The sequence below is a fragment of the Puma concolor genome, chromosome A1 (assembly GCF_028749965.1).
Source record: "Puma concolor isolate L17-30 chromosome A1, mPumCon1.1.hap2, whole genome shotgun sequence".
Taxonomy (NCBI): domain Eukaryota; kingdom Metazoa; phylum Chordata; class Mammalia; order Carnivora; family Felidae; genus Puma; species Puma concolor.
Genome location: NC_141667.1, coordinates 127,202,485 through 127,222,227, shown reverse-complemented (window position 1 = coordinate 127,222,227; position 19,743 = coordinate 127,202,485). Strand labels below are relative to the sequence as shown.

General features: G+C 46.2%; 1 protein-coding gene across 1 annotated transcript in view; it reads right to left on the bottom strand.

Annotated features, from left to right (window-relative positions):
• SPOCK1 (SPARC (osteonectin), cwcv and kazal like domains proteoglycan 1) overlaps positions 1 to 19,743 on the bottom strand; it is a 520,792-nt gene that overhangs the window by 215,386 nt on the left and 285,663 nt on the right. The gene's annotated exons all lie outside the window — the stretch shown is intronic.

Here is a 19,743-nt window from a genome sequence, read left to right as displayed (position 1 = left end):
CCTACTCTGGCCCCAACAAAAACTCTTCCAAAATAAAAATAAAACAGCAACTCCCTACTTTGTACCCCCTTTTCCTGCCTAATTCTTTCTCTTTAGCGCTCATACTAAACAGACTCAACATATTAATTACTTAGCTTGACTTCTGATTACCCCCCTCACTAGAACCTAAGCTCCATGAAGGCGGGCAGTTCTGTTTACTGCAGTACCCATGGAACCAGAACTATGTTTGACACATAGTAGGATCTTAGCTACCCACTGCATGAGTGGATGCATGCATGGGATGGCTACACAAATCCCTCTCTTTGCAAACAAGGAAGTAGAGTAGTCAGAGAGTCTCCGGGGTCAGAATTTGAATCCATACTGGCTCTACAAGGGGGTTTCTGTCTACAACCCTGAGAAAAGGATGAAAGAGGTTAAGACGGTGACACTATGGACAGAGACCCGATCTATTTAGCAAGCCGTGCTCTGTGTTACACTGCAGGCCAGATGTCCACTGTCTACATCTTTAGAATGCAGTTTTTTGGGGGGTGACTGAGTGGCTCAGTCGGTTAAGTGTCTGACTTCAGCTGAGGTCATGATCTTATGGTTCGTGGGTTCCAGCCCTCTGTCAGGCTCTGTACTGACAGCCCAGAGCCAGGAGCCTGCTTCAGATTCTCTGTCTCCCTCTCTCTGCTACTCTCCCAAACAAGCTCTGTCTTTCTCTGACTCTCAAAAATAAATAAATGTTAAAAAAAGTTAAAGAATATAGTTTGGGGAAAATATTAAAAGGGGAACAAAGTAAATCTCAAGGCAACCGTCTTCTTGAGTTGGCCCAGGAAGGGAAAAAGGCATCCGCAACACAGTGCCCAACCCTGACTGAGACAGCAAGTGACAGATCTGACTGACAGACAGACGGAAGAGGTATTAACTCATCAGAAAAAAAGAGACCAGAATGGATGGACCAGCAGAGAAACACGGTACACATGTAGGGGCCCCATGGATGAAATGGTGATTACAAAACAAAACAGTCCTAATAAGATTACAGCGGATAATGAATCTGCTACAAAACTCTGGAACGATGTTAGGATTTTAATAAGCATCCCCCAAAGATCACTCAGTCAATTTCACAAATGCCCATTCTCATCACTTAATTCTAAGGGGGGCGGGAGGCGGCTCCACCTAGCTGTTTCTAAATTAATAATGTGCTTCATTTCTGTTACGCCTCAGAAACAAAGCCACTGTAACATTTCAAGCTGTTTTGGGAGAATTTTAATATTCTCCCTGCTGATATAAACAGAACCTTATTAACTAAGTCCCAGAGATGCCACATTTGGGATGTAATCCAGGCCCCGGTGCCAACTGCAATGTTAACATTTGAAAATACCTCATGTGCACACTTCATTTGAACAAGTACGGCAATATAAGCTTTTCCCCAGAAAAATGGAAAGGAAAAAAAAAGGTAACTCTGTATCCCCTTGAGAAAGGCCGCTTAATCCGGATTTGGACAAAGAATACAAGAAAATGGGACACACTGTTCCTCTTTTTTTTTTTCCTCATCATTTTTCCTACCATCAGCTCTCCCTCAGCTCTCAAGGACCGGTGTTGTAAATACAGCCGGGTCCGTTCCATGGAGGGGGGAATAAAAAGAGAAAACCCATGTGTCCCACATCCGGGTGGAAAGGACATCACAGGAGGCCACGCCCCCCCCTCCCCCCCCCCCCCCACACCTCAACCCAACTGAGGCCCGGATGTGGCTCCCTGGCCCCGGGGTCCCCGCCCGCGGCTTCACCGTCTCCGCCTGAACACCCATCGACCAGGGTCAATCAAGGCTTCCGGGCACAATATGCTGCCAGTCATGTGAGCAGAATGTGGCTGTGTGTCACCAGATGCAAGCATTTCCAAGTAACCCTGATCCCGTTCTTATGACTCAGCCTCTAACGACAGCCCAGACACTTGCAGCAGCGGCAAATCCGCATGACTTCCCATCGCAACACAGGAAAAGCGAGTCACAGAAGGCTGAAGAGGACAAAGAGACAGGAAGAAAGCAGCAGGGAGGGAAGGTACAGTTGTCTACTTGTACATCACCTGCACAAAGTACCTATCATGTGAATACACTGCAAACAGACACTTAACTTTTAATGTTGTTCTTGTACTGGGAATTAAAGGGAAAACCAGACAGTGTCATGCAATGTGACAAACCAGAGACGCCAGACTCAAGCTCAGGACAAGCTTGGATTTGTCTCTACTTGAGACCTGATTTAAAGCATCCTGAAAGGGGTGCAGACAAGAGTATACAGCCACAAATGCACATGACATATCAGTTTCCTGGTGTTTCCAGCATCTACAAATGCCTCCAGGAGAAGCAACGGGTAAAAACTGTGTGGAACAACACTGAGAGGCTTGATGTGAGTTCAAAAATAAATTCCTCCAATTGTAAATAAGTTAGATGCTCACAGGCTGAGATGTCTCCTTCATGTGAGGAGCTCAGACTCCGCGAAGGAAAATAACAACAAAGCATTCTTTTCCTTGAATTAAAAATCAGGCCACAGTAAACTCAAAAATAACTTTGTAAAGGCTAAGGATGGGAACAGAAGAGTTATTCTATAAATAATCACTAGCATCCATATTCATTGTGAGCCTTTGAAAGTCGCTGGACAAGAGGTTTCAGAAAAGCAACGGCTGATCTTGCTTAAAGAACATCATCCATATTCACGTCCTGAATGCACCCTAATCAACAAATCCAAGTGCTCAGCTAATTAAATGCTGATTGCTTGTTACACAAGGGTGAAAGTCAACCATCTTAGCCAAGGTTTGAGTTATTCTAAGAAGTGATGATAGTTAAGCTTTTTTGAGCCATTTTATGCCTAATGAGTACATTACTCTTAATGAAACTTCATTCAGGATAATGGATTACCTTGGTTTAACAAATAACTAACAGATGACTTTCTGGTTTTTTATTCCCCAAATCCTGTAACTGACACTGTAGACATGGCTGATAAACTTTGAGCACTTTTCTGTTCTTGACCAGTGACAGTCCAAAAAGGATCTGGTGACCTCCCACGTCACTGCTCAGTCTCGTGATGGAGGGCAAGCGGGGGCTAATCTGGGGCCAGAAATGACCGCTTCAGTGTCACCACCCATCCGGGATGACAACATTTCCCAAAATCGAGGTGGTGAGGCGGACTGCACGAGACTTAGTCCCAAGGCAAAAAGGGCAACGAACAGATTGCAGGCCTGAGCATCTTCTCGTGTCGTCCCTAGGGAAGTCCCGGGAGCCGCTTCTAATTACTGATGCTCAGCGTATGATTTCCTTATCATTACTGCTATTTACCCTTTTTTCCTTAGGATGGCATTACCATGTTTACCTGAAAGGTAATGCATGCTTTAGCTAAATGAGAAAATCATTCTCTCTTCTCTGATCCTTAAGAATGTTGTATACGATGCTGGTTAAGTGAATTTAAAGTATTTCACCAAGTCGTCAACAAAAATTATTCACTCTACCTGGCTCACAACTTTTTGATTTACAGGGTGCTTTCTAACTTGCATGTGTAAACAAGAACCTACTCAGATCAGGAGCGATGTCATCCTTGCCTAACTGTCTCTCCTTCAAAAATTAATCAAGCTGACTGGAGAGACATAACGGGAAATCCTTCTTAAGTAATGTGGATTAATGATGTGCTGCCACTTCCCACGGGAGGGAGGATGTCGACTTCTTCCAAAATACAGACCTCTGGCAACATGGGAAATAACCCTGCCTACTGGGTAAGAGCTTAGGTTCTGGATGCTGACAAATCTGCATTCCAATCCCGTACTATGCGTTTGTTTGGTGGCCTTGGCTGGTCCATTAACCAACCCAAGCCTTGGTTTGCCCCTTTGCAGAACGGAAATCATCACCCTCCACTGTTGGCCTGTGATAACGCACCAATTAATATGCCTACAAAGCCTTCAGCACTGGCTTGATAAATGTCAGGTGCTAACACTGTTAATTTTATCTGTAATATCAGTGATGTCCAACCAGTGGCACGATGGTTTTGAAAACATCAGAGATGTTTGTAAACCTGATGGAACAAGACGTAAAGACCTTCAAGCATCCCCACACTATGTCTGGGAGAAAGCCCTAGCCTGCCAGAATTGTCTTCTCAGAGAAGCGAGGCAGCAAACTGACAAAAGGAAATATATCGATTGGTTTCTAAGAGTCAACAACAGCCACCCCACACGTCACAGTCAAGGCAGCAATCTAGGAGCCATCTGTGATTTTTTTTCACCTCTTTTCTTTCATCTTTCAGTCCATCATTCTGTACCAGATTCTACTTTTAAAACCTATCCCAAATTCTCCCCTCTCCTCCGCCTGCACACCCAGCGCTCTGCCCTAGGCCCTCATCTGTCTGCTCACCTGAGAGAAGGCAATGAACCCTGTAACTAGTCTCCCACTTCTTACCTTCTGTCACTCCCCGTCCCCCCACCCCCAAGTCCAGTCTCCATCCCACAGCCAGACTCTGCTTAACAACTTTTAATGGCTACCTACCACCTTGGGAGTAAAGCCCAAATCCCAAACAGTCCTCTGCCAACCCACATAAGCTCATCTGCCACCAATGTCCCTCCTCACTCAGCACATTCTCAGAGCACTGCCTCCATTCCTCAAACACGCTCAGCCTGTTCCCACCCCTGGGCTCAGGCACAGGTTGCTTCCTCTGCATGACAGGTGCCTCCTTTGCCCTCTGCTTGGCGGGCTCCCTCCTTGCTGACAAGACACAGCTGAAACATATCCTCCTAAGAAGTGACTCTCCCACGACTCCTAAGAAGATGACTTATTCCTGTCACAGTACCCCTTTTCTTTTTTGACAACAGTTTTCTCCATTTTAAGGCCGCTTGTACTTTTTTCCCTGGGTCTCTCCACCCTGCTGCTGGCTTCCCAGGAACCACGGGGGACATCTACACTGAGCACAGACCTGGGCACACAGCAGTAACTGGGTCCAACAGGAATTACTCGAGGGTTAGGCATGGGCAAAGTGAGGTTTGGGCTTTATTCTGCATGGCCGCAGGGTGAAGAGAAAACCCACGTGAGATGAAGCTGTGTCGTAGCCGACACATCTCAGGGAAAGGAAGGCACCCTTGTCTCAGAAGAGCCACCTGCCTTGTGGGCAGAGGAGTGAGGTCCCCATCCTGGAGAGTGTTCAAAAGCAGGGTCTAGTCAACAGTCTCAAGGAAACAGCTGACTGGACTGCATGACCTGGCAGGGGGCTTTCGCCTCCAGGATTCCATGAAATGTAAGAGTCCAGCCCTTGGCAGTGATGAAGCACCCATCTGGGGCAGGGGCGGGCGGGAAAGGAGGCGGCTGGATGCGCACATAGTTTCCGGACCCTGGTTTTAGAGAAGATGCACAATCAAGTCACAGCCACTGCTGAAGGCCAAACGACACTCCTTACGTGCTCGCCAGACACAGAGGACCACCCTGTGCCCAGCCAGCCCCGCTTATCTCTGGAAAGAGACACACGGAAAGAAAAGGGAAAAAAATCACAGCTGAATAATCTCTGCAGAATGCTCAATTCTCACTCATCCAGTCTTTCCAAGAGCCCCACGAGATGGACACCGTCAGCGCCATCAACGGATGGAAGAGAACACCAAGATGCCAAGAGAGGTTAATACACGGTGTCCAAGGTCAAATGTGCTACCAGTAAAGCCGGGATGAGGACCCAGGTGGGCAGACACCTAACCCGGCCACTATCCTGCAGCGTGCCACCTGGAGAGACAAAATGCAGTATGTACCATCCTTTTCGGTTCCTCTAGAAGAACCATTGGTGGCATTCAAGAACCCACTCAACATCCCTGCTAAGGCCGCCAGATGGAGAAGGATTCCAAGAAGTGAATAAGACTCCTAAGTCAGAGTACGTTGAAGGTTAGGTGCAGGGAAGGGGCTCCCAAGGATGCAAACACAAAGCCACAGAACGCCCTGAGAGACCTGGTCCAGCCCCAGAAGCTTCAGGCACCAGGGCTGCACCAGCCCCCCAGAGGGCCCACAGGGAGTTCACCTGTGCATCCCCACAAGGGATTCCAAACTGCATGCGCCTGCCGGACAGACTAGGAGACCTGTGTGAATCTCTACTCCATAGAAATGCCAAACAGGGGGAAATGATTTAGGAGGGCACATGGAGGGGTTGATTAAACCCAAGCAGGGCTCAGTTGAACTCTTAGCCCTACTATTTACCAGCTGGGGCACATGAGGCAAGTGACTTGCCCTTCTGGGTCTGTTTCCTTACCTTTATTACCCAACTGCTTCTTAAGCTGTTAGCATATCTAAGTTAATAGATATACTGAGGAATTGCTAATATAATCCTACAAGTTAAAATGGCTTGTACTATGTTACAACCAGTGTAATGAAAATAAGCGGGAGAAACTTCATATAAATATCATCCTAGTTGACATTTATCAAGGATTAACTACATGCCAAGCAACATCGTACGCAATATCCTTGGGTTGTTGTATTTAATTCTCAAATGCCCCATAAAGATAGGACAATTAGCCCCATTTCACACGTGAGGAAACTGAGAACAAGAAATTTAAGAACTCTGCCAAGGGACACAATGCCTCGTAAGTGTCAGAGACGAGATATGAAGCCGGTGAGGGGACTGCAGAGGCCATATGCTGAACCACAACCGTATCAGCCTATCAGGAACATGAGAATATGGCACGTTGTCCCTCAACATACACATTTTCACAAGCATCGTCCTCTGTCCTGAGTGACAAGATCTCCTCAGATTCCATCTGCTGTCGTCCCTTCCGTGCCTGTCACAGGCCAGCACTGCTGTCCTTCCGCCTGGCTGATGGCATCCCACACTCCCCGTGAATGGTCTCTGCAGGCCTGGGACAGGCTTCCTCGCAGAGAGCCTTTCCAGTGGGGGGCTTTTCTAAACTGGAATATGAACACCGGCTCCAGCATCCTCTTGATTTACTGTGAAGTATAAGGGATGGTGAATAAGTGATTTACAGGCGCACATGTATTTCCTTTATGGTTTTTTTGGCCAAAATTCTTTAAGTGTCAGGAAGGAGGGACAGACTTCAGCTGGGTTTACACGGGCTTTGCCTGCAGATCACAGCCAGTCACCTGGGTTCCTACTGGCCCAGTGTCAGGTTGTCAGGGGAGGCATCACCAGGGCGCAGGATGGCAACACGCAGCAGGAACAGGGGACGGGAGGTGGCAGGTAACCTGGTTGTGACTCGGGGCAGAGGAAAGGGGTCAGGCATGAATACTTACTGTGTATAAGAGCAGCGCTGGGCCCTGTGCTAGATGCTTCCTGGGGTTGTCTGGGGACGAAATCAGATGACACACCTGAAGGGCTCAGCCCCAGGCCTGCTCTGCACATGCTTCATAAATGATGTGTGTGGTTGCTGTGATTTACTACTGTAATTATTAATTTGGGCTCTGATTACACTTGATAAATATGAAGTCCTACAATGGTTTAAAATCAGAGCACACACAGCTTATTCATTTAACCTTAAAAAATAATTTCAGGACGCCTGGGTTGCTGAGTTAACCATCCAACTCTGGATTCCAGGTCAGGTCAGGATCTCACGGTTCATGAGAGCGAGCCCCACACTGGCCTCTGCACTGACAGTTACAGAGCTTGCTTGGGATTCTCTCTCTCCCTCTCTCTCTCTCTGCCCCTTCCCTGCTTGCTCGCTCTCTCTCTCTCTCTCTCAAAATAAATAAGTAAACATTTTTTAAAAAAGGAATCTCATCCTCAAATGTCTCTGAAAGACATCTGAAAGGATCTAAATATACCATCTCTGCACCTCTGATCAAAACCCCATCCTCTCCCAGTGATTCCTCTCTCCAAAGCAGGGCTGGCCTCATTTATGTGCATGCCCCCCAAATCCCTCCTTCACTCCCAATCTCAATGTCTCTATTTCTTTGCCCCTAATTATCCTGAGAGGCTTAGCCTCTCTTCCAACCAGAAAAACACATCCCCCCTATGTACAAAGAAGGCAGGGGAGAGAAAATGGGGTCAACAGTTACAGGTCTCTCTTCGTTCAGTAGCTGGGAGAGCAGGGACCTCTGTGGACATGGCCCTATTAATGATTTTGTCCTGTCCTAGGATCACGAATGTAGACAACCGTGTCATTTGGGGATACTGCCCCATTTTTAGAAGATGCAGGGATGAAGTTTACGAGGGATGTAGACCACCTGCATGCCACACACTGAAAGGTGGAAGTGACTCCATTCTGCCTAACAGAACGGTGCCATCCACAGTGCCTTTTCTGTATGTGAAATCAAACCACACAGAATTCTGCCGCTGGAGTTAGGGAAGGAACAGGGATGCGGAGGTCGCTCTTCCAGAGTGTGAGGCCCAGCCTCACTCCTCCCTGACGGGAATCATGGTCAGTCCACTAGTTTCCTGATGCCTTCCCCCTCTGTTCCCTCCTTCACAAACCTGGGGTGGTGATACTGGTCTCATAGGGTTGTTGTGAGACTCCAAAGAGCATACTCAATAAAGGATATTTGCTCCCTTCAACCTGATGAGCCAGCTTTAAAAAAGTATCTATACATAATGGTCTCCCGAACGGGGAAACAATTTTCTCTCCTGTTCACTGTCAAATCTCACACCATGGTAAGAATTACTTGAAAAGAGTGTTTACTATTTCCTATTTCCAAAATATATTTTCCATTAGGTAATTCAAAGCTATTAAGGCTGCCAAAGCCCTAAATAACCAGGCCACATCAGAGCCTGCACTGCATGACCCACACACTACAAATGAATAGCTTCTAAAAGTAAGGACATACGGAGGTACTTTGATTTTGCTTCGATATGACTCAAACTGATAGAAACGCTGTAAATATCCCTCCCAAAGTTGGAAGCAGACAACATCACCATCAGCAGCAAATGTGAAACCATTTTCATAATAATTTGTTGAGCCCAGAACCACAAGACTGGCTTGTGTGACAGATGAGAAAGCACCGGGCTTGACTGAATCAGACTAACCACATATTTGTGGACTGTACTCTGATTTTATTATGGGCCCCCCCGAGAGTTCAATCCCAGTGTCAGTCATCAGACACAAAACAAGAACCCAGCCTTTCAGCTTGACAATGTCCAGGAAAGTGAAAAATTGATTCATGTAGTCAACGAGCATACAATTACTGGGATCGAGTTTAAAAAGATGCATATGATACACTCTGTACACAAATACAAAACCACAAGAAATGCGGGGAAATATGAACTCTTCCAAACACTAAATGCAATAAATCCATACTTTATGTTCTTGGCCATTAAGACTCAAGCACTTTTAGTGATTTCAATGTTCCACTGTAGCCTTTTCAAACCTGTGTATTTGCCAACACAACTAAATTTGATATTGATTTTTTGTCACAAAGCCAGAAAGTGAATGAGCTTGGAACCAAATCTACGATCCAGGGTAGCCGGTTTTGCTCCGTGCATTTCCAATGCCATAGAATTTGAGGGTGACACATCCACCCTGTTGTACGTGGGACAATCCAGCAAAGGGATGGGAGATGGCCAGGTATATTATCTGTTAAGTGGGTTTCAAATTTATTCCATGTTCTATACAACTCCCTTCTTCTTTCACACACATACACCACACACACACACACACACACACACACACACACACACACACTGCAAAAGCAAAGGAGCCAAGTTTTATATGGCTTTACCTCAAAGAAACACTGACAATGGCCTATCTGAAGAAATCGTCCCCAGTCTTCTTGTTACTTCCAAGGCTAGAGCTGAGGCAACTATCTAACTAGACTACTCATGCAGCATTATCACATCTTAGTCTTTGGAAAGTTAAGAATAAACCTGTTGCACGTATTTCTGAAATGCTCTCAAATAATCAGCTTTATTTAAGCGTCATGTCATTCTATTCTTGAGAGCCTCCCAGCAGCCCTGCTGATGGTCTGAGGGAGGTACAGGAGAGAACTGGGAATCTGAGACACATCTGCAACACAGGTTGGGCACGAGTGTGGGACGAGGGGAGGTAAACTAAGCCCTTTTGCCAGCAGGTCATCACTGAGCATCACAGAGACTTCCTATCCTAGAGGAGTCAACCACCAGCTCAGGCATGCAGGAGCAGGGAGGGTTTGCTCAGGGCTCCATGTTACAGCTTTCATCTCCTAACCGCCTCATCTGTACTCGCCCAGTACCATTTTAGGTCAGTTAAGAGAGAGAGGTAGCTAGATCCAGAACTGCCAATGAGTTCGGCCTGCATAGTGTGACAGGAACATGGGCTCAGTTCTACATTCTACTTGCCCCAGTACTCTGTCCACAAGCCAACTGGTTATGATTCTCACCAGTGAGCCAAAGCCCTGTGTAAGGGCAGTTCTCCTCACACCAGAACATCAGCCGCAGGGACGTGAGCTCGGCTTAGTCCTGTGCACACCGGATGCCCCCAGGGAAAGCAGACCTAGCATGACCACTCTGGAAGAGACCTCCTGAGACCCAGCTCTGCGCTATTTCTTCAAAGATGAGGAAAGTGAGGCCCACAGAAGTAAGGGACTGTCACCCCACACTGGACCTCCCATTATGGAGGGTCACATTTCAGCATAATAGTTAAGAGCAAGGTCTTCAAAGTTAAACCCGTCTCTGAAGTCCACCTCAGCTACCCCCTAGCTGTGTAACTTTGACCACGTCTTTCAGCACCTGAGATTGAGTCCCACAAATGTGAGCGTGGGGACTAACGGTGCTCACCTCACTACAGGTGTTGCTAAGAATCAAAGATAGTTGACAGGAAGGGCATGCTGCCTGGCATGGAGGAAGTATGCAACACGCTGTAGCAAACATAATGATGATGATGTAATTTTATCCTCTCGAACAATAATCCTTTCACAATTTTCTTCAATGCAACCACTATATACTGAACATACTCCGGGCCATGCACCGCGTGGACTCAGCAATGAGGAGCAGGCAGCAGGCTCTGTCATCAACCTTGGACTCAATGGCTTGCATGGTGCCTCATTAACAATCTCATCTTGGTCACATAAGGGCACCATGCGGCTACCTGTTTGATCTATGACTGACAACAAAGCCCTGGGCCAGGAGCGAGGAGTCTTAGCCCTTTTGGACTGCATTTCCAGCACTTCCTAAACTCTTATCTTGTGTGTTGCCAGATCTGCTTCCCCAGGATCCGAGATTCCTTGCAGTGGACAAAGTCAGAGGCTTCGCCTCTTGCACATGGGTAACAGTTCCGGGTGGTGGTTGGACCAAGGATTCTACACGGTCTATTGAAGGAAGAAAAGGGGAGGGGAGGGAGGCATCCACAGCCCAGGGCTCTGCCTCGGGCCTTCCAGACACTAGATGCTGCCATCTGGGAGGTGAGCGCTGAGATGGGTCAAGGAGAGGTCAGGCAATGAACCCTGGTTTCAGTGCACTGCAGTAGCCTCTGCCCCTCACGGGGGTCCTCTCAGGAAGGCAAGAGCCAGCTAACGCAACAGCTAGACAGCATAAAAGGTGCTAGTCGGAGTCACAAAGTCATGGGTTTCATTCTTGATGAGGGAAGAGGCGCAAAGTCCAAAATCACAAGCATTGTTGTCAGAATGATAACTTGTTAGGGCCTATTTATTATTATTATTTTTTAATTTAAATCCAAGTCAGTTAACATATAATGTAATAATAATTTCAGGGATAGAATTTAGTTGATTCATCACTTCCATATAACACCCAGTGCTCATCCCAACAAATACTCCTTAATGCCCCTCACCCCTCTAGCCCATCTCCCCACCCAACACCCCACCAGCAACCTTGAGTTTGTTCTCTGTATTTAAAAGTCTCTTATGGTTTGCCTCCCTCTTTGTTTTTTTCTTATTTTTCCTTCCCTTCCCTTATTTCATCTCAAATTCCACATGAGTGAAATCCTATGTCAGTGATTTCAATAACCAATGCTATAAACATTGGGGTGCATGTGTCCCTTCAAATCAGCACTCCTGTATCCTTTGGATAAATACCTAGTAGTGTAATTGCTGGGCCGTAGGGTCGTTCTATCTTTAATATTTTGAGGAGACTTCATATTGTTCTCCAGCGTGGCTGCACCAGTTTGCATTCCCACCAGCAGTGCGAAAGGGTTCCTCTTTCTCTGCATCCTCGCCAACATCTCTCATTTCCTGAGTTGTTAATTTTTAGCATTGTGACAGGTGTGAGGGCAGTAACTCATTGTGGTTTTGATTTGTATTTCCCTGATGATGAGTGATGTTGAGCATCTTTTCATGTGTCTGTTTGCCATCCGGATGTCTTCTCTGGAAAAGTGTCTATTCATGTCTTTTACCCATTTCTTCACTAGATTATTTCTTCTTTGGGTATTGAGTTTGATAATTTCTTTACAGATTTTGTATACTAACCCTTTATCTGATTTCTCGTTTGCAAATACCTTCTCCTATTCTGTCAGCTGCCTTTTAGTTTTGCTGACCGTTTCCTTCCCTGTGCAGAAGATTTTTATCTTCTTTAAAAAATTTTTGTAGTGGGGCACCTGGGTGGCTCAGTCGGTTAAGCGTCCGACTTCGGCTCAGGTCATGATCTCACGGTCCGAGAGTTCGAGCCCCGCGTCGGGCTCTGTGCTGACCGCTCAGAACCTGGAGCCTGTTTCGGATTCTGTGTCTCCCTCTCTCTCTGACCCTCCCCCTTTCATGCTCTGCCTCTCTCTGTCTCAAAAATAAATAAACGTTAAAAAAAATTAAAAAAAAATTTTTTTTGTAGCATTTATTCCATTTTGAAAGACGAGAGACAGAGCATGAGCAGAGGTGGGACAGAGAGAGAGGGAGACATAGGATCCCAAGCAGGCTCCAGACTCCGAGCTGTCAGCACAGAGCCTGACATGGGGCTCAAACTCACAGACTTAGAGATCATGACCTGATCTGAAGTTGGACGCTTAACCAACTGAGCCACCCAGGTGCCCCAGATTTTTATCTTGATGAGGTCCCAATAGTTCATTTAGCACCTGCTATTTGGACCACATGTGTTAATTATGACTGTCCCCATTTTACTCAGAGGATGGTGAGGCTTAGCCAGGATGGGTAACATGAGGACACACAACAAGTTGCAGACACAGGCTTCACACACAGGCGGCCTCAGAGATTCTCCGCACAACTACGGTGACATTGGCTATACCAAGGGTTTGTATTCATAGACTATGAGCTACACTCTGCATGAAGCAATTACATTCTCTCATTTCATCTCCACCAAACCTCTGTCAAGTAGGTGCTATTTTCTAATTTTGCCTAAGAGGAAACTAATGTGCAAGTCATGTCACACAAGTGGCTGGCAAGGCTAGGGTCTGGCTCTGAGTTCCCAGGCACCATGCAATAGAGAGGACCAGATTAGGAAATGAGCAAACGTGGTTCAAGTCCCACCTTCACCTGTCTTGGACCACGTGCTCTCAGCTAAGTCAGTAACACTGAGGGGTCCCTGGTTCCCCATCTGTGACATAGGGCAACTGTGCCTGCTTCCTGGAGTTCCAGCAAGGCTCCAATAGAAGGGTGCGACACACATCTGAAGCGGGGGATGTTTACTGCAATGATGGTGACCTCTCTCTCCATCTGGGGTGTTTCTGGATGCAACAGGGTCAGACCAAACCTTGTTTTGGTGCTGTCGTTTTAACTTCCCCTATTCTCAAAGCAATAACAGTATCAACAGGATATTGGGGGTGAGGGGGAAGCCACATGTTTAATATACATCTACTCACTCATGGCAGCATTCATTTTATACCAACACTAGGAGACTCAGACCAGGAAGACTGTTTGCTACCAAAGCTCTTTTGTAAAAGCAAGGGCCTTTGTCACCATATGCACATATTCCCCAGTACTTAGCAAATCACCTAGCCCAGGGTCAACTGTATATAATATGGACACAAGTATTTCTAAATGAGAGTAAATAGTTTAAAAATTACTATTATTTAGTGCTATGAACCAGGCATTGTGTTATCCTCACCTCTTACAACTATGAAAGAAAGATCAGTTTTACTCCTATTTTACAAGTGAGAAAATGGAAGCTCAGAGAGGAGAAGTTGGCCAAGGTCCCAGAGCTGGTAACTGGTAGAGCCCGAATTCCAACTCAAGTCTGTGCGAATGTAACCCAAGGCCCCTCCACAACACTGCCATCCAAATACAGTCAGAAACACTCAGACTGCAGAAACTTAGGTCACTTCTAGAAGAGTGAACGTGCCCTCACAGGGACATTGGGTTCATGATTCATTCAGAGTGAATGAATTTCCTCAGAGTCTAGCACACTTTATGCACATCTTGCACTCAACAACAACAAAAAGTTCAATGACTGACTGAATAAGTGTTTACTGATAGCTGTGGTCTACAAGGGCACACCAATTTGGACAAATAATAAGACAAAGGCATAAAATGGTAAACAAAATAAGACACAGGCATAAAATGGCCTCCATACCAAGTGCCAGATTCAGGATACCAATGATGAGGTCTAATGGGGATGGAAGGAGAGATTACTGGGGCCTCAGGAGGTCAGAAGACTGAACTTGAGCTGAATTTTTTAAGGAAGGTAGTTTCTGATTAAGAGATGATATGAAGCAGAACTTACAGCACATTAAATCATGATCATTTTGTTGTAGAAATATTCCATTCCTAGGCAAATATATACTTTAATTAGCAAGTTCCACTCCCAATTAAAAAAACTCAATGTTTCCATTCCAAGGGAAAAATAATATTTGCTCCTTAATTAGGTGTGGACCAAAGGAATACCATGTACTAAGGAAGCATCAACAAACACTGACCCTTGCAAATGAAAGATACTGGATAAATATGGCCTGGGATGGACAGGTACAAGGTCTACAATTTCAATGGGAGAAAACATCTTTGAACATTCACTAAGTGTCAAGAACCAAGCTTTTCATAGGACCCATCTAGGACCCTTGAGGTAGCAGTTTTTACCTCTATAGAGAACAAGTAAATCTCTTCCAACTTAATGTCAAGAATCTGCTTTCCACCTAGATAAAGAAGCAAAATGTCTTCTCTAAGCAGCCTCATCCCCTGGGTGAACTCACCCTCCACCAAGGTCTGGTCTTCTGGCCAGTCAAGGGACCATGCTCTGTAGGCCCCTGAGATCCAACTTCCTCCACTCACCTGGAGAGGACTCACATCAAGCAAGCTCTCAGGAACATGATTAAAAGCCAAAGCACTACCAGAGCTTGTGTAGAGTGGACGCTGAAGCATTCCTCCCCGGAATGTAGATTTAGTGGGTGGTCATTTTACATTATTTTCATACCAAGAAAAACACTGGCATATATTAAGAAAAAGATTTCAAAATGTGTATGAATTTTTTAAAGATGAAACCTGGGACTTCAAAGAGATTTAAGATTTGTGGAAGACTGCTTCAGGCCACACCCCAGCAATATGGCTCATGTTTCTCCACCATGGGGCGTTGATGGGAGAAAGTTCTCTAAGGCTCCAGCTAGTAAAACATTGCAGATACGGAAGCCGCAAACAATCTCTGGGACAATTGCACATTTCCGATCTGGCCCTTGAATGTTCATTTGTAATTGCATCATCTCCAGACACTAGGTGAGTTACAAGTTTTGGAAACACAAAACTACCTAGTCTAGAGATAAAGAAATTGAGATTTAAAGAGCTCAGCATCTTATCCAAGTCAAAAAGTGGCAGAGCAGGGGCCCAGTCAAGGCTCAAATTCAAAATACAACCCCTCTCCTACAGGAGCAGACAATTCAGGGGGCACAGTGAAGTGTACAATGAGAAGATGGCTCAGTGCAAAATGCTCTCCAGTAAATGAGTGAGCGGTGATGGCATGATGATCCAAGGCCTGGCAGAGATGGGGCACCCAGGTGGTAGACCAGAGGTAGACCTCTCTAAACAAGAGGAAGGACTCAGATGGGTGAGGAGAATGGGAAGTGAATCTGGCAGGTGAAGACTACCTCGGACCAGGTCTGGTCACCAGGTGTGACTTTCATTCACTACAGCATAAGGCAGGGAGCATCTGAAATCTCCCACCCCGCATGCAAATCCTGACGCCATCACTGACTAGCCAGCCCTTCACACGACTGATTCTCTCTGGCCTCAGGGTTCTCAGCTCTCAAAAGCAGACCCTAACTGACACTACTTCACAAGGATCTCCAGATAATCAGATGAAGATATGTATACATGGCCCAACATGAGCCATGATGGTTCACTCAATCAGACACTCAAATATGGATTAAAACCTTGCTCTAGGACAGCACAACACCAGTGATGGGGAATAAAGTATTGCACAATACAGCATTATTTAAAGACTGTGCAATACGTTAGTAAAAAAAAAAAAAAGAGCAAGGAGTACAGGAGACCATATCCCAGGCCAGTTCTGCCTGGAGGGGTCAGGGGTCAAGGATGGGGAGGTTCTGAAGCCATCTCTGGGGAAGCCTTCAAAGTGATGACATTTGGATTGTCTTTCCAGATAAAGAGGAAACCATAAGGAAAGGGGAGGCGGGCAGGCACTCCAGGAGGAGAGGAGGCTCGGGCAATGGCCTGGGGAGTGCGCTCAGTAGGGCTGTGCTGGAGTGCAGGACAGTTGCAGGGGGATGAGGAGGCCATAGGGGCCAAGGTTTAATCAAAGGCATGTTTTGAAAATAAGCACCAGACTTTCAACAATAGCCAAATTCTGGAAAGAGCCTAAATGTCCATCAACTGATGAATGGATAAAGAAATTGTGGTTTATATACACAATGGAGTACTACGTGGCAATGAGAAAGAACGAAACATGGCCCTTTGTAGCAACGTGGATGGAACTGGAGAGTGTTATGTTAAGTGAAATAAGTCATACACAGAAAGACAGATACCTTATGTTTTCATCTTATGTGGATCCTGAGAAGCCTAACAGAAGACCACGGGGGAGGGGAAGAAAAAAAAAAAAAAAGAGGTTAGAGAGGGAGGGAGCCAAAACATAAGAGACTCTTAAAAACTGAGAACAAACTGAGGGTTGATGGGGGTGGGAGGGAGGGGAAAGTGGGTGATGGGCATTGAGGAGGGCACCTGTTGAGATGAGCACTGGGTGTTGTATGGAAACCAATTTGACAAAAATTTCATATTTAAAATAAACAGGGGCGCCTGGGTGGCGCAGTCGGTTAAGCGTCCGACTTCAGCCAGGTCACGATCTCGCGGTCCGTGAGTTCAAGCCCCGCGTCAGGCTCTGGGCTGATGGCTCGGAGCCTGGAGCCTGTTTCCGATTCTGTGTCTCCCTCTCTCTCTGCCCCTACCCCGTTCATGCTCTGTCTCTCTCTGTCCCACAAATAAATAAAAACGTTGAAAAAAAAGAAAAAAAATAAAATAAACAAACAAACAAATAAATAAATCCTATTGAGATTCAAGATAAAGTCTGAAACAACAACAACAACAACAAAAGAAAAAAGAACAAAGGAAATAAGCATCAGGCAGGAATATGCAGTCTTGAGGGCAGGGAGAGGGAGTCTGGACAGAGGGAGGTGAGATTTTGAAGGCCTCATTCTGCATGGATGAGACATGGAGCAGAGACAAGGCTGGGAAGGGAGAAGTGACAGGAAGCCTGTGGGAAGCCACAGGGAATCAAGATAAACCGACAAAGAAAATAAAACTCAGTTGACTGAAGCATTTCTTTCCGGTACTAGAGGCTCTTCTCAAACATAATGAATAAATAAATATGCTTCCAATGATTACAAGGCAGCACTTGGCTTCCCTTCAAATCACTCCCCAGAGCCAGTCTCTGTAAGAGCCCCGAGTGAGCGTGCATCCCACAGAGCGGCACCTCCTCTCGTGGTAGAAGCCCCTCAGCTGGGCAGCTAGAAGCACACGGAAGAGACACAGAGATCCAGGACGTGCTAGAATTTTAGGACAGAACCTAGCTTGCCCTCACCTCACCCAGTGACCTTGGACAACACCCTCTCCCACCCAGGCCTAAGGTTTACACATGCTCCCACCTGTAAAACATGGCATCTAGCTCACAACTTCATGACTGTAACAATGGGATTTCCTTCCAGGTTTGGGCCTTCATGAACCTCTGGACTGTTCTGATGTCCTCATTCACAACAGTGATGTGGGCAAATCCTCTGTGGTTCAGAAACAAGGGCTGACCACCAGGTAGAAACCACCTGTTACTGCAGAAAGTACTGTCCATAATTCTTATATTAGTAAGAAGAGCTCAACCACAGTTTCATTGATCACCTACTACGCAAAGTAGTGAAGACATGTGACTCAGTCCTCATAACATGCATCTGAAGTAGGGACTATAGCATTCCCCTTAATTGGCTAGTCTAAGGTGTCAGAGCTAATCAGTGGTGGGGCTGCAACAGAAATCAGACGGAACGGTCCAACCCCACTCCTACTGTCGATGTTGCCCCATTGCACATGTCCTGTCCTATGGCTTCCATGTTCCTAGACACGGGGAGAACATCAGCAAAAGGGGCTTTGACAATACCTTCCTGAGGGATGCCACCACTGGCCCTTTCCTGACCTACAGCAGACATGGCTAATCAATCACAGAATCCTTCCCCAATGATTTGTGATCGCAGATCCATTTCTAACTAGTCAGAGTTCAAGATGAAACCTGATCCCTTGTCTTCATCTTCAGCTGCATGTGAAATGGAAGCCTGTCAGGGACATGTGATTTGTTTGAGGTAACACAGCTTGTTAGTGAGAAATGGAACATAAATCTTGGTCTCTCAACCCCCTAGTCGAGCAAGCTGATGGTGAGATCTCCCTGCGCAAAGGACAGGGTCTTTTCTAATGGACCAGAGGCCCACAGTAGAACGGTTTTACCTAAAATGACCACACCATCAAGTTCCAGGAGGAGAAGGTCCCATGTCCAGCCCTCACCTGTGGTTCTTGGGTGCTATAAGTCCTCCACCCAAGGGCCCTCTACACAGCAGCATTTCTGCTTTGTTGTGATTGAAATGAGTAATGTGCAAAGCTGAGAAATTAGTGGTGTTTTTCAAGCTAACAAATATTTGAACTGTGAATCCCAGAAAAGTCATGAATTAAACAAAAGAACAATAACACCACTCACTTAATTCCTTCTGGAGGGACTCAAAATTTCTTCAAGACTTGCAGGGAAAACTGACAAGTTATGTGACTCAGCTACATCAGAAAGAAGGGCCACCCGTCTCAGTCCCAGAGAAGCAAGCTCTCAGGATGGAGTCCTAGAGGGGCCAGCCAGACTCTTTTCCGACCCCTGATGCACACAGGACAGATGGCCCCAGACCTGCCCAGGAGGTGCTCCTCATCTGACACCACATCAGAAGAAGGGATGGGGGAGCCCAGACAGCACCACCAAAACTCAGGAACGGGACACCAGCTGTCAGGTGCCTGGGCAGGGGTAAGCATGGGGAGAGGAGAGAGGATGATCAACAAGGGAGAAAGCAGCACCCAGGCCTCCTTCGAGGGGTGGGGGGCAGAAATGGGGCAGTCATAAAATGCAGGGTTGTCTCCAGGGCACCTTCTTTATGCAACCCCTGGGTGGGTGGGGGGTACCTTAAGGAGGCACAACAGAAGAAACCTGGTTGATACAAAGCTCTCTTCCCCTCAAGCTCACCTGGAGTCTCTCCAAATAGATGACTACTAACAAATTTGCACCCAGGAAATGCTATCATCGCCCCATCAATTTGTCCAGTGGCCTGTTTACATAAATACACTGTGTTCTTTGTGTGAACAGGAATAATGATGCTAAGATTATAAAAATCAGTCATCCAAAATTATTTGCAGAGTGGTAAGCAAGCAGGGTTCTGGCAATGGAAGTCTCAAAGGTCCTTTCATTAAATATTAACTCTTACTTGTGAGAGGTA